At 41.4% G+C, this 13,883-nt stretch overlaps 1 long non-coding RNA gene across 1 annotated transcript in view; it reads left to right on the top strand.

Annotated features, from left to right (window-relative positions):
- Positions 1 to 13,883, top strand: part of LOC310760617 — a 99,516-nt gene that overhangs the window by 21,346 nt on the left and 64,287 nt on the right. The window lies entirely within an intron of this gene.

The raw sequence follows: 13,883 nt of genomic DNA, 5'->3' as shown, positions 1-13,883 counted from the left end.
CAAATGCCCAGAATTTATGCAACTATTGTGGGGAATCAATAGCTACCTTTATGAAATAAATTACACCAGCATGTAGCAGATGGTTATGCATGCAAAACAGCAGTACATGGAACATCAAAGCCGTTTATTGCAAGTTCCTTAAATGATTTTGTGTCAAGGTGTGTAGGTTATAAAACACGAAATACTTATTCCCTGCAGCATCTGGGACAGAACAGAGAATCAAGAAATTGACTTTGTATTGTGCCTAAAATCCCAATCACTTTCCTCATGCAGTTAAGATATCAAGGGCAGCAATTTGCGGAGGAAAGCAACCCCCTTTTTGACTCATTTTTCAAGAATTCATAAAGCATTTGATTTAGCATTGTTCGCATGGCAAACAACGACAGCTTGCCTATACTACAGATTAACTGTAATACATGGGCGTAGCCAGGGGGGGCTCCCCCCAGTCAATAAAAATCAATAAAAATACATAGCTAACTCAGGTTCTGCCCCCTCCCCAGAAAAGGCCTGCCCCCCCAACAAAAGTCCTGGCTATGCCCATGCTGTAATGTGGCTTGTTTGTTTTGGCACCAGCTTAACTGTAATATGATTTATTTGTTTTGGCATCAAGTAGCTTTAAGAAAACATCCCATTTATATCCATGCCCGTGAATAGTCCTCTGTAATTGCATGTACTGTACTTTGGCATAATTTTTGTTGCACATCACTCCAATCGCCAAGCAGCCAAGAGATTCCAGGGCTTCCAACACTTATCTGGGGTTTGGTGTCCTTGGAAGGAAAGTCAGAGGGGCCTGTGGCGTCTTCTGAGCATAAGGCAGAGGGGCTCACAGCACAAACATCCCAAAAGATCTTGCTCCTCCATTAGTCACAGCTTTGGACCCAGCACAGAGCAAGCAGGTGTCTGTGTCTCCTGCTTCCAGCTCAGTTCGCACACATGATCTCGGGCTGTTGTTCTCCTACCTAGCAGCTATAAGGGGTGGGGGGGGGGGAAGGCCCACCCATTTGTTCTAAGTCACAGAGCATCTTCTTTGGTTCTGCTAATCGTGGTGTTTAACTAGTCAGACAAAACCATTATCTAGACCAGTGATGGCCAAACTTGGCTCTCCAGCTGTTTTGGGACTACAATTTCCATCATCCCCGACCACTGAAGAAGAAGAAGAAGAGTTTGGATTTGATATCCCGCCTTCCACTCCCCTTCAGGAGTCTCAAAGCGGCTAACATTCTCCTTTCCCTTCCTCCCCCACAACAAACACTCTGTGAGGTGAGTGGGGCTGAGAGACTTCAAAGAAGTGTGACTAGCCCAAGGTCACCCAGCAGCTGCACGTGGAGGAGCGGAGACGCGAACCCGGTTCACCAGATTACGAGACTACCGCTCTTAACCACTACACCACACTGGCTCTAACTAGTCAGCCAAAACCATTATCTAGACCAGTGATGGCCAAACTTGGCCCTCCAGCTGTTTTGGGACTACAATTCCCATCATCCCCGACCACTGGTCCTGTTAGCTAGGGATGATGGGAGTTGTAGTCCCAAAACAGCTGGAGGGCCAAGTTTGGCCATCACTAATAGACACAGGGACTGGTTAGGCAAGCTTACTGGCATACATTCTACCCCCAACAGATACAGGATCCTAAGAATTGGAAGGGACTCAGGGCATCATCATGCAGTCTTACTTCCCCCCACCGCCACAATTCTCAACATTATTATTGCTTCATTAAATGGTGTCAGAGACTCTTGTCATTTTCAGTTCACACACAGTAACTTTTTCTACACGTTTCCTTGCTAGTTGAAACAACAATCTGGCCACATGATGGAGTGACCAGATGACTAATTGCACCCTAATAGTCTCCCTTAGCTGCAATCTACCATACATATTAGGGTTGCCCAGCCAAGGATGAGACCTGCCCATGTGAATTGCATCTAAAGGGGGAAATTAAGGGGAGAAACTTAATTCAGTAGACTGGCAGCTCTTATGAACATAGTTTGCACAAATCATTCACGGCTGATTCTGGTATAGTAAGTTCTACTACATTTTTTTAGATTTGCCTTGAGAGCATCTTTAAACATCTTTTGTTGTCCACCAGTATTTTGCTTTCCGTTCTTAAGTTGGGTGTGGATCCAGAATTGGCCTCCACAGACACCTACAGACTCACTGTTAAGACCTTATTCATGGGAAGAAAATCTTACTCGGCTACGAGTGATCAAAGAAGAAGAAGTAGAAGAGGAAGAGGAAGAGGAAGAAAGTTCTACATATTTTGATCTCCAAAATGATTCTAGGACAGTCCAGGGTGGAAAACAGGGTTTCTACAACACGGTTGTGTCCTAATAGCTTCTCCTGTAACCGGGATGTGGCAGGAATCTGGGGTTGCAGACAGGCTGTTTATTCACATAAGGTTTGGTGGTTAGCTCATGCTTTCTAGTGCAATTATAACATCTATTTTTCTAGCTGCGAAAAGAATAAGAAAAGTGACAAAAATTGCACCAGTGACATCAATCACTGCTATGTAACCACTGTGTGAAGATATCAGAACACTAAAAAAAAAAAAAAGAGATAAGGTTTCGTGCCAACTTCTCAGTGCAAATGTCCTATTAACAGCCAGTCTGGAAATTTCATTTGAAGGATTCTGCTCACAGGATCACCCTGTGAAACATTTTGCATGTGACTTGCTTCTGGCATAACCTTTCCTGTTGCTGAAGCCTTGTTTTCAAGCTTAGCTTTGCAGGAGGTTTTCCTGTAGTGTAGGCCACCTGTTCACTGTTTGGCAACTTCCTCTGCCTCTGAGGTTCTCTCTTGTCACCTGTCAACCTGATTCAGAGGGGGAGACTCCAAGAGCCTCCTTTTTTTGTGAATTCAAGATAGCTTCAGCCAGCTGCTGTCAAGACGACCCCAGCTTGTCACAAACAATTCGTATTTTGCTTTGGGGCACATAAAAAAAAATAAGGGGACACCAAAAAATGAAAAAGAAAAAACACCCACCAATAAGTTGTTAGGATATTTCTGTTCCACCTTAAAAGGGGACAGGCTGTTGTGAGTCACAGCCTACGTATTTCCTGCTCACAGGAAGTTTCTCTTTTGTATATGCTTTCGTTTTCTCTCTGTGTCTGAACATCGGAGCAGGCAGTCATGCTTTTTTTCTTTGTTCTGACCAACGCTGAATAAACTTGTAAATATGCTCTCCTGAGTGCATCTTTCGCTGTGCGAACTCTGCTGATAGAGCGTGCACGAGCTCTGGAATGTGGCAAGCTATTTCTGAGGCCTCGTGTCGCTAATTGACTGATACTGCGTATCTACGGGAGATCGATGGATTGTCCGGAGGCGACATGGAATCATGATGGACTTTGTCTCCCTGGCAGTATCCCAACATAAGTAATGTGAAATATATGGAATTCAGAGTTTATATACCATTATTTTCTCCAAGGACAGATCCTGAAGCTGAGGCTCCAATACTTTGGCCACCTCATGAGAAGAGAAGACTCCCTGGAAAAGACCCTGATGCTGGGAAAGATTGATGGTTGGACAGTTTTCTCGAAGCTACCAACATGAGTTTGACCAAACTGTGGGAGGCAGTGGAAGATAGGAGTGCCTGGCGTGCTCTGGTCCATGGGGTCATGAAGAGTTAGACATGACTAAACAACAACAATTTTCTCCAAGGAGGAAGGTGAAACGGGAGGCGTACGCTTCCCAGTCTCCAGATGCTGGGTTGAACGGCGAGAAGCTGCTGTCGGTTGCCATTCTGAGTTCCTTGTGTCCCGGAGCTGAAGCCTGGATACACGGTGCGAGGCAGCGGTGTAGCAGGTGGCGGTGTTGCAGTGCTGTGTGTGGCCATCAGCTCAGTGGGATCCCATCCTCGTCGCCAGTGAAATATACTCAGAGTCGGGAGTGGACTTCATGCTCTTTATTCAGCTCATAGTGGTGAGGAGGAATGGAAGTTACTCCAGAATATCTGCTTTATATACATTATTTACACAATGGGCCCCACATGATTGGCTAATTCCAGGATTCACCTGTAGGCCAATCAGGTTGCGAATTCACTTCCACCTGGAGCTGGATTGGGTGTCTCCTGTCGACCAATCAGACTGCTGCATTCTGGACCCTATTGTTCTAGGACCAATCAGACTGCTGCATTCTGAATCCTATTGTTCTAGGACCAATCAGACTGCTGCCTTTTGGATCCTATTCAACTCAGTACATAACAGAGTTCAAGGTGTATATGGTTCTCTCCCATTTCATTTAAAACCCACAACCCTTTGAGATAGGTTAGGCAGCATATTTTGTTTTGCCGCTTGCAGCCAAACAGGAAAAGTGCTTTCCCTCCCACCGCCTCTCCACCAGAATCTTGCTTACTGGGGTTGTGCACCAGTGGCAGCTTCCAGTGAGATCTTGCGAGCTTTCTGTGAGATCTTGTGAGAACTTGCTGGGTTCTGCTGCCACACCCACCCAACCTTGGCGGTGGAGGGGCAGGTGGGGTGCCCACAGAATTCTCCGCCATCCAAGGAGGCTTCTTTAGCCTGCCCCATGGGTGGGCCGGCCCTAGCTGAGAGGCAGGGACTGGCCTAAGGTCACCCATTGAGTTCCATGGCCAAGTAGGGATTTGAATCCTAGTCTCCCAGGCCCGAGTCCAACACTAGGGAAATGCAGTTAAAAAGAGTTGGACAGGGAAATAGTTAACAGGAAGACATATATACACCCCACAAGCAAATCAGGATGAATGCTGAATGTCGTGTGGGCTTTATGGAGCTTGCCCTAAACCTCCCATGACTTCCATTGTGTGTAGAGTTCCTGTGACTAGTTCCACACTTTGTTTTGTTCAAAAAATGCAAGCCAACTAGCAGCAGCCTTCCTCTCCTTCGGTGTATAATAGCCTCTGCCACTTCTGTTGCTTTATTGTAGCATTTTTGCACCTGTGTTTCACAGGGTTGTGCTGCATTAACCAGGGAAACGTTACGATTCCCATTGTGCCAAGAGGAAAACTGATGGAAAGAGATACTGGCATCTCAATTAAGCCCAAGGTACCTGGCTCGTCTGCTGATTTGGTCTCATTGAAGTAAATGGGAACAAATCAATTTAAATTGGAATTACTTTGGAGAGTAGAGGAGAGAAGAGAAATGCTTTCAGCCCAACCCCACAGGTTAGCTTTGGCACAGCAGAATCCTGTTTTAGCAGCAAGGGAGCACCTGAAACCACCAGCTCCTTGTGTTGCTTCCTTTTGAAGTTGGTTCTGAAAATCTCTAGGATCTCTGCTTTTCACTGCCGCATTTGGATGAATACAATAGATTGTGCTCTGAAGGGATTAGTAATAAGGATATTTATCTGTGTGCCACTTTGGACTGGGACATTTTTCCCGTGGACAGCCTCGTGCAAATATTCTTATCTAGCTGACAAAGATCAACAAATGAACACAGAAAAATCCTTTGAGTAAACAGTTTCTGGTGAATGCCCTTTATAACTGCTAACATTGTAAGTCAGCGATAGTCTGTTTGCTTTAGATAAAAGTGCCCATATATATTAGCCACTCTTGCAAGCTCATCTGAATGATCCTTGATCCATTCCAAGCTTTGCAAATGTCTCCTTTAAGTCATGGGAGCAAGCAGCTTTCCACATCACCCCAGAGAACCAGGCAGAGGGCCTTCTTGGTAGTGGCGCCCACCCTGTGGAATGCCCTCCCATCAGATGTAAAAACAGATAAACAACTATGAGACTTTTAGAAGACATGAAGGCAACCCTGTTCAGGAAAGTTTTTAATGGTTGATGTTTCATTGTGTTTTTAGTATTTTGTTGGGAGCCGCCCAGAGTAGTTGGGGCAACCCAGTCAGATGAGAGAATAATAATAATAATAATAATAATAATAATAATAATAATAATATAGCTAAAAGTATTTTGTTGGTTCTCTAATTAGGTTGCAATGTACCTCTTCAGATGCTGAAGAGCAACTGGCAGCCAGAGTAAATAATACTGGGGTAGTTGGGCAAATGGTCCGGCTTGGTGCAACTTTGTATGTCCATGACGTAAACCGGAAGCCAAAAAGAATCTTGCTTAACTACAAAATGAATAATATGCCAATAACTAAAAAGGATGCTAATGGTTTTTCTAAGCTGCTTCACTTATTATGATGAAATCCCTGCATCTTTTCTCTGTTCCTTTTGATAATACCTCTGCATTAAAATAAAATAAAAATGGTGCAAAAACCAAAGCATGATTAGTCAGGCAGAACATAATGCATTTAAATGAATGGCTGAAAGAATTCTCTGCCTGCTCCAATCCAGGCACCTGGCAAGCACAGAATTCTATGAAGAAATCATTTTATTGCGCTTGACAGTATTATTAAACTTTAACCGCTTTCATTGTCTAATGCCATGATGTTCCTTTAGCTGAAATAAAGAGGCTTAAAGAAGTATTTACTAGATTCTCTAACACAATGTCTCAAAGTGAAACAAAATTAAAGAGTGCTGCCAATCCAGGATTTGCAATAAATTGGCACCCATTTTATGTAAGATTTCAAATGCCACGCAGCACCAAGCAGTGTATTGAACAAGCAATGTGTGAAATGTTAAGCCTTTGGGAAGTTAATGATCAAGGACTGATGTATCATCTCCCCCTTAGCTGTCAGTCCCAAAGTTACTTCAGGATTTGTAGAGACGAGTGGGGAGCTGTTAGTCGTAGTAGCTGCAGAGTTTAATTGCCTGTCTAGAAGCAAATCATACACAACCCTCCCATTTGTTACTCCTCTCTTCCACTATTAAACTGCACAAGAAATGAGAGAAGAGGAACCCTCCAGACATATTATATACAGATTATGAATCATCTTCATCTTTATTTTTTCCCCCTGCTCATCAACTGAAAAAGCTCCCGTTGGCTTTCAGAACAAGCAAGTTCCTGCCCTCAGGCTTACAATCTTAAAGGCCTATCACAAAGGGAAAGGGGAATGAAGAGGGCAAAGGAAAAAAGCAAATTCAGGCACTAGTTCTTAAATTTACAGAATTGCTATAACAATCAACTAGAATGAAAGAAGAGGTCAAAAGGAGCTGGTCTCTCAGCGGTGTTGATGGAATACCCTTGCTTTTGCAGTCTGATGAAATGGAAACTTTTGTTCTAGGTGACAGCAATTGTAATTACTCCATCTGAAATCCACACATGTTGTACCATTACATTTAACATGCTTCTCAGGTCTGTTGCAAGAGATTGCACAGCCCCTTCCTCTTTTTTGAAAGAATAATAATTTTTTATTAATTTTCAATTATAGTCCGATAATAGCTTCATTATAACAATACCAATTTGTTATAGCATACCAATTTATAATACAATTATTAATGCCAATCGTTCAAATACCAAATTATATAATTTAGATAAAGTATGCTAAAGTATGCATGCTAATTTGATGGTTTTCTTTATTTCTGCATTCCAAAATCTTATACATTCCTGTCATAATAATAATAATCCCTTATACAACAACTGCAATATTAATAACTTCTATTCAAGTTGACACATAAAATGATTTATAAAAATACAAGTGAGGAACTCAAACTATATGCTTGCTCTCGAAATGTCTAGAGACATTTCTAGATTTGTTTGGCAGGGCAAGAAGCCCAGAATAAAATTTAAAATACTAACTGATGTAAAGGAAAGAGGTGGATTTGCCCTGACAGACCTTAAACTCTATTATGAATCAGCAGCATTCTGCTGGTTGAAAGAATGGCTGCTTCTTGAGAACACAGACATTTTGGATTTAGAAGGTTTTAATAACGTTTTTGGGTGGCATGCATATTTGTGGTATGACAAGGTTAAAGCACACAAAGCATTTAAAAATCACATTGTCAGGAAAGCATTGTTTAATGTCTGGATAAGATATAAGGACCTACTTGAAAATAAAACCCCAAGGTGGTTGTCACCGATGGAAGCGAAGGCCCAGAAAAAGCTCAATATGGAGGCCAAATGGCCGAAATATTGGGAAATTTTGGAACAAGAAGGAGACAAATTGAAATTGCAGAGTTTTGAGAAACTAAAAGATAAAGTGCGAGACTGGCTTCATTATTATCAAATAAGGGAGGCTTACAATTTGGACAAAAAAATTGGCTTCCAGGTGGAAAAATCAAAATTGGAAACAGAACTGCTAGATCCCAAAACTAAGATACTTTCAAGAATGTATAACTTGTTGTTGAAATGGAATACTCAGGATGAAACGGTTAAATCTGCTATGATTAAATGGGCACAAGATGTTGGACATAACATTATGTTTGCTGACTGGGAACAGTTGTGGACCACAGGTATGAAATTCACGGCATGTAATGCCTTAAGAGAGAATATTATGAAAATGATATACAGGTGGTACATGACACCAGTCAAGCTTGCAAAAATCTATCATTTGCCCGATAATAAATGTTGGAAATGTAAAGAGAATGAAGGTACATTCTTTCACCTTTGGTGGACGTGCCCAAGGATTAAGGCTTTCTGGGAGATGATATATAATGAAATGAAAAAGGTATTTAAATATACCTTCTTGAAGAAACCAGAGGCCTTTCTCCTGGGCATGGTCGGCCAATTGGTGTTAAAGAAGGATAGAACTTTTTTTATGTACGCTACAACAGCAGCAAGAATACTTATTGCAAAGTATTGGAAGACACAAGATCTACCCACCCTGGAAGAATGGCAGATGAAAGTGATAGACTATATGGAATTGGCGGAAATGACTGGCAGAATCCGAGACCAGGGAGAAGAGTCGGTGGAAGAAGATTGGAAGAAATTTAAGGACTATCTACAGAAACACTGTAAAATTAATGAATGTTAAAATGATGTCGGAATGAAATGAAGCGGTTTTAGCAACAATGTTAAAAAGGAGTACGTAAAAATGGCTTGTTAATAGATGAAAATATAAGGCTATAATATGTTAAGATAAAGAACTAAGATAAAAACAAAGAGGGAAAGGATTTGCTAAATTAACCATTCGAAATGGAATACAAAAAAGGGAGGTGTGAGGAGGTCAGGGAAACAAGTAAATGAAAGGCAAGATATTGAAAGATGGATTTATTTTTAGTTGTTTCTTTTTTCTTTTTTTCTATTATGTATTTTGTATTTTTTGTTTTTTTTTCCTTCTGTATTTTCTTATTACCTTTGTAACTTCTTTCGAAACCTTAATAAAATATCATTTAAAAAACAACAACAACAACAAACTATATGCTTGCTCTTCCTGTGTGGGGCAATTATTCTGTCCGGTATTTTTTCCTGTCCTTGTAAGATGTTATGTCTTTCTTTCCCCCGGTTGTTGCTGTTATCAGTCATGCCTTAAGCAGAGCTGATATCCCATTGTTCCAGAAAATTCTCCATTCCTCTGTCCCGTGCTTCGTTGTTTTGCAACATTAACAACAGCTGCAAAAGTCACTCTGTCCTAGTAAATAACCTGTTGTCACCATTTTCCCTCTCAGCATGGGAAGAAAAACGGTCTGTCAAACTGCAGATGACTTCAATAAAGAACCTTATCTGTTCCTTGGCAGTTCACAGACTCCTTTCATCCTTCCTTCCAACTGAAGATACATGAGCAATTATACTTCCAATTAAGTTAAATTCCAAGTTCTCTTAGCATTGTTCAGTTCACTTCATAAATAATAAAGGTTGGGGAAGAGTCAGCCCAAAGTTTACATCATAAACCTCTTGCAAAATAGAGCTTCCCTCCCTTTTCCCTTTTTTTACACACACGGTTCTGTTTGATGTTATATTCCATATTTATAATCCAATTTCTTCCATCCTCGCTTGTACAAATATAATTTGAACTAATATTCAGAGGAGGGTTGCCAAATCATAAATGCAGAGAAGAAAACTTTAAATAAAGAAACTGTAGGCTCCCCTCCCCCACCCACCATCTTTTGCATGGAATGAAGTCTTATCTCAAGCTCAAACCTTAAAGTCCTTGCAGTTGATTTGTTCCACAGTTTGCAATCTCATCTATTCTAGCACATGCCTGTACTTTAGTCCAATTAAGCTCTAATTAACAGGAGAGCCCCTGTAACACAGCCCCTTCCTCTTGTCTTCTCCCTGCTGCCTGTTTGACCTAATCTCCCTCCCTAATTATTCCCCCGCCCCATAGTTTTGCCACCAAAATTAGCAGCAGCAGCACTGGTGCTTTCTCCCTTCCTCACTCTGAGGAAGAACCCACAAGAACCTTCCTCAGAGCAAGGCATCCTGGTCGAGGGGGCTAGAAATGTGCCTGTACTGATCAAAAATTATGTTTGATCTTAGAAAAGGTTGAAAGTTACTGTGAGCCAATGAGCACCCTGTGAGCTCCCTTTCAACCCAACCTATTTCACAGGGTGGTTGTGAGCATCTTGGAGGGAAGATGAGGTGGTGGTGGTGATATGAGATCGGTAGAGTATGAGATTCTTGATCCCAGGGTCGTGGGTTTGAGCCCCACACTGGGCAAAATATTTCTGCATTGCAGCAGGTTGAACTATGGTCCCTCCTGGTCCCTTCCAACTCTACAATTCTATGATGATTAATATTATTTAGAAAGAGGGGCTCATCTAACTTTGGAATTAATCTGTCAATAGCATGTGTTAGGGCTCTCATTGAAATGAGGTTCACAAACAGCTGGTCTCATGTTTAGAAGGTGTTGAAATCTAGACCTTCAAGTGGATTGTATAGAAGGGTGTGCTTGGTATAGCTTGGACGATGGGTTTTGTTAATATGCCCTAACATGGCAGAGGACCTTCTCAGTAGTGGCGCCCGCCCTGTGGAACGCCCTCCCATCAGATGTCAGACAAATAACTACTTGACTTTTAGGAGACATCTGAAGACAGGGAGGTTTTTAATGGTTGATGTTTTATTGTGCTTTTAATACTTTGTTGGGAGCTGCCCAGAGTGGCTGGGGCAACCCAGTCAGATGGGCAGCACATATAGATATAGATTATTATTATTATAGGCAGGTATGCAGGGGGTTGGACTAGATGACCCTCGTGGTCCCTTCCAACTCTACAATTCTATGATTCTGTTATTCTAAGTGCTGCACGTAGTGGGTAGTGTAGTTCTGACAGTGTGCTTACCGTACAAATCCAAACCTCCTTTTTTAGTGGCATGGATTTACAGACAGCTCATTTCAATCTAGAGATGAAACCTGTTCACTCATTCACTTTGCAAGACCTGATCCAGCGTTGTCTGAACCTGGTGGCAACAACCCCTGCTGCCTTCAATGCATATAAAACCAGGCCTGAGCATTGTTGAGTTGATGGCAAAATCCATAAGAGGGAAGCTCACTTCAGAGTCTAGCTAGTGCATTTGTAGTTGATTAAAATCAATAGTTGTGAAGTTTCTGGGCTGTGCGAGGTCTTTTTTGATCTTCGCAGTCCACGGAAACAAGTGTCTGTGTCGAGCTTTTCTATTATTTCACAGGAAAGAGATCAAAGTTCAGGGGCCCATCAAGAAGACACACCACGTGCAATTCAATCTGGTCATAACAGTCAAGGTGCCAATTCTGTCAGGGGAAGGATGAGCAAGCTCACACAGCAACAAGCAGTATAGAATATCTGTCCATTGCAAGGCTTCACATACTGTTTCATTAGAGTCTGCACCAAGGTGTTGTTTTTGAAGACAAACTTTTATTGAAGACATACTCCTACTCAGTCATAAAGGGTATTATGAAAGAAACTGAAACTAGATTAAACTCACTGGGGGAGGGGAGCACATATGTTCAGTATCTTCCAGACATAGCATGTGATCAGCGGCCTCAAAGAAAGTGAAGTATTGGGGTGGGAGAGCTGAAAATAATGCCAACATATTTCACATCTGGCAACCAATGGTTTCAGATAGTAGACGAGTCTAAAAAGCCTGGGACAAAATTTTCACAACGCACTAGCAGCTATGGTGACACTGCTGGGGGCGGACATGAGGGGCAGGTCCTTGAGAGACAGGGAAAAGTAGCCTGGTTGTCATTGTGGGGCTGATGGTCTATAGCTGAGTAAGTTCAGGGACTCGCAAAGCCACTTTTGTGTGTTTGACATTAGGGTGTGCCTGGACACAGTCGGCACACCCTGTACATACACATATGATGCTGACCTTGACAACAGTCCTGCCCTCAGACCATGCTCATCAAGTTTATGCTTTCCTTATGTCCTTAGTTGTTTAGACTGTTGTCCTTTTAGTGACTGGGTAAGCAATCCACCTCACTTCATATAGATGTTCCTGTGGCTTTCTTTCAACTGTCCTGTATTGTGAATGATGAATTATGCATTTTGCTTTGTTCTATTTTCACCAGAATTCCTTATTTGTTGGAGTAGCTTGCCTCCACTTTAGAAGATACGAGTGATACCTGTCACCTTTGTTGTTATGCTTTGCTAGAATCACTGAGGACATATTTTGAGAGGCCTCTCTGATCCTGGGATTATAAAACTAGGCAGTTCCTTCTGAAATACTTGTCCTGTTCTTGGATTTCTTCACCCCACCATACACTCCAGTTCCTCAGGTCCCTATTGACCCTCCAGTTCATTTTCTCTTTAAAATAAGCTTTGCACAAGTGCTTATTTTAATTTTTGACAAGAAGCAAAAAAGCAACGTTGAACTGTATTAGAAAGGTAAACTGAATTGGAAAACAATAGCATGATCTTCCTCAGAGACTCCATTTGCTTTGATGCCCCAGCACTGCAATTTGCATTTGCAAATGATTTCTCCCCATGAACATACAACTGCGTGCCGCATTTTTAATGGCAATATCAATAAGAGCCCTTAACTATATTCCCAGCATACTTCAAACATTTTGTCATTATGCAATGTCACTGGTTGGCCAAACACATTAATATCGAGATGCACTCAATATTCTGCATGCCAGAAGTGACTTAACTTCATTAGCAGGATGTGCATTTAGTTAAGAAATTGTATTTCTGTGACAGTAATACATGTCAGGGCTTTACAGAATATGCAAAAGCATATATTTGCATGCCTAATAAACACTTTGGAATACTTGCTTTGTAAAATTGACTACAACACCTAAAATGCTTAGTTCTATTTCTAGCGAAGTTAAGTAACAAATAAGGCAACTTCAGAAAGAGGGCCAGCTTCATGGTCAATGTTTTAGAAATTGCACAACTACTTAAAGAGGAAAAACAGATATTTTTTAAAGGTACAGTATGAAAATAATGTGGAATACATTGCTGTCACCTCTTTTGTGTTAAGGGTTTAATGCAGAGTAAAACCTTGATAATTTTTGTGGCTAGGGAAACCTTCATCCCACTATGATAGGAGAATCCTGATTGGATATATTGTTACCGTAACTTCAGGAAATATATAAGAAATGTGGATCACAAATATGCTGCAATGCCCAAGTGATTAAAGTGCTGGACAAAGGAAACCTGGATTCAAGCACCCACTCAGTCTGGGTTTATCTCTTTTCCCATAATGGAAACTGTGAATTGATTTCCCTGTCTCTCAGAAAAACGTGTAGTAGAAGCATGGACATCCTGATTCCACAAGCCCTTGTGCTATTCTTTTTTAAAGAAATAAACAAAGAGAATCATGCTTACCAGGACCTAGTACAAAAATACTAAGCAAAGGTACCATTTTAATGTCTCTGGTAAATGTTTGTTAATTCCTCTTGCTTCGGTGTTTGTTTGATGAACTCAACTACAGCAATGGAAACAAACAAACAGACAAATATTGGGGGAAGAAAAGTATAACCACAAATCTTCACAGGGGTTTTCAAAGGTCCCAAACAGCTTCTAATGAGCTTTCAAACCCAAAGGGGACTTTAAAAGAAAAAGGAGAGAACAATTGACTTCTGTCGAATCGCTTCTTGTTCTTAGTGATCACCAAAGGCAAACAAAATAAATCAACCTCAGGTACAGTTTGAAAGATACTGACCTAATTAAATAGAAATTATGGAGAAGCCACACACAACATTTGTAATGCGC

Source organism: Podarcis filfolensis (assembly GCF_964270895.1).
Source record: "Podarcis filfolensis genome assembly, chromosome: 4".
NCBI lineage: Eukaryota > Metazoa > Chordata > Lepidosauria > Squamata > Lacertidae > Podarcis > Podarcis filfolensis.
Note: the sequence above shows the minus strand (reverse complement) of the source record. Positions and strands in the feature narration are given on the sequence as shown.